The sequence below is a fragment of the Chiloscyllium plagiosum genome, chromosome 4 (assembly GCF_004010195.1).
Source record: "Chiloscyllium plagiosum isolate BGI_BamShark_2017 chromosome 4, ASM401019v2, whole genome shotgun sequence".
Classification (NCBI taxonomy): domain Eukaryota; kingdom Metazoa; phylum Chordata; class Chondrichthyes; order Orectolobiformes; family Hemiscylliidae; genus Chiloscyllium; species Chiloscyllium plagiosum.
Window position 1 is genome coordinate 125,370,925 of NC_057713.1, and position 2,252 is coordinate 125,373,176.

The window sequence follows — 2,252 nt, forward strand, 5'->3', positions numbered from 1 at the left end:
TGAGGGCAATGTTGCTAAGCTTGCAGATGACACAAAGATAGATGGAGGGACAGGTAGTGTTGAGGATGTGGGAACGCTGGAGAAGGACTTGGACAGGCCAGGAGAAAAGGCAAAGAAATAGAAGATGGACTACAAAGTGGGGTAGTGCCAGATTAGGGACCTTGGTAGGAAGAATAGAGGCACAGACTATTTTCTAAATGGGGAAAGGCTTCAGAAATATGAAGCACAAAGGGTCCTTGGAGTCCTATGTCAGGATTCTCTTAAAGTTAACATGCAGATTCAGTGGCAAATAGGCAAATGCGCTGTTAGCTCAATTCAGAAAGGCTAGAATACAAGAGCAGAACAGTATTGCTGAGGCTACATAAAGCTCTGGTCAGATTGCATTTGGAATAGTGTGAGCAGTTTTGGGCCCCATATCTAAGGGAAGACATACTGGCACTGGAGGGGGCACAGAGGAGGTTTCCAAGAATGTTCTCAGAGATGAAGGGCTTGTCGTATGAGGAGCGGTTGAGGACTCCGGATCCATATTGGATGGAATTTAGAAGGTTGGTGGTGAGTGGGGGGGGGGGGGGGGGGGGGGTGGAGTCTCATTCAGAGAGGCCTGAATAGAGTGACCATGGAGAAGATGCTTTCATGAGTCAGAAACACTAGGATCCGAGGACATAGTCTTAGGGTGAAGGGATAACCCTTTAGAACTGAGATGAGGAGGAATCTCTTCAGCCAGTGGGTAATGAATCTGTAGAACTCATTGCCGCTGAGTACAGTTAAGACAGAGACGGGTTCTTGATTAGTAAGGGGATCAAGGGTTATGGGGAGAAGGCAGGAGAATGTGGTTGAGAAACATACCAGCCACAATCGAAAGATGGAGCAGATTCAATGGGCCGAATTCCTCTTTGATATTTTATGATCTTATGGTCTTTTTAAATGGGTAATTTTAAATAATAAAATTAACTTCCTGTGGTTGTTCTAATTGGAAATTATAATGTGGAAATAGAGAAATGAATTTCAGAGGGAGGTAACATGCCAGATGTACATTTTGCAAAGTTATCTGCAACAATTTATTTCGTAAGTCCTTCTCGTTACAGGATTCAGGATGATGTATACATCAATGATAACATTTTTGTTTTGCACACTGCTGTTATTTTGACAACATCTAATGCAATGAAAACATTCAGTTCTGAAAAATCATTGTCCATAAAGTTATTCATTCCGTTTTCAACAGTCATCCCTCTTAAGGGCCTGAGGCTGTCCTTCTGCTTCACTCTGACATAGTGTCATTGAGTCACACAGCACGGAAACAGACCCTTTGGTTCAACTTGTCTGCGCTGACCAGACATCCCAATCTGACCTACTCCCATTTGCCAGCATTTGGCCCATATCCTTCTAAACCCTTCCTATTCATATACCCATCCAGATACCTTTTAAATGTTGTAATTGTACCCATCTCAACACTGAAATTGTCCTTGGATTATAATGGTTGCCATTCCTCTGCACATATGTCATGAGAGCTGAAAATTGCCCCTTTCAATCCTATAGAAATGTTCCCAAGAGATTTTGCAATGTTTTCCTCTGGCATTCCTCTGGCAAATACATGACGTCGCTGCAGTAATCTTTTCCTTGTTCTTTAGTGACATGTACAAGGGTGGTTCTGACCTGTTCCAGGCCTTTGTATGCACTTAGGGCCATTGGAGTGGTCATCGCATACATATTGGCAACATCCCCATTGGAAGTAGAAAAGGAGAGTTGCAAATTCAAAAGATTTCCGGCAAGTGTATGAGTCAGGGAAATGAAGAAATGTGAGAGAGAATTCAAATTATAAAGTGGGAAGGCAAAATGAACTCAAAAAAAGTCATACTTCTTCAATTTTATTTTTATCTTTGTCCATGAACACCATTTTTTGGATTCAGTTTTTGGAAGAGGGCATCATTGGTTAGACAGCATTGCCTATCCCTAATTGCCAGAGGGCAGTTAAGAGTCAAGCTCATTGCTGTGGATCTAGAGTCACATGTAGGCCAGACCAGGTAAGGATGGCAGTTTCCTTCCATAAAGAACATCAGTGAACCAAATGGGCTTTTCCCAACAATCGGCGATGGATTCGTGGTCATCATTATATTCTTATTTCCAGACTTTTCTTTTTTTGTCCTGAGAGATGTATTCACATTATTGATGAAGAACTGGTAGCTCAGTTTACAAACAGGGGAGCATTGAAGATGTAAAAGAGAGGATTCTGGGTAATCCAAGATGGAGGATGG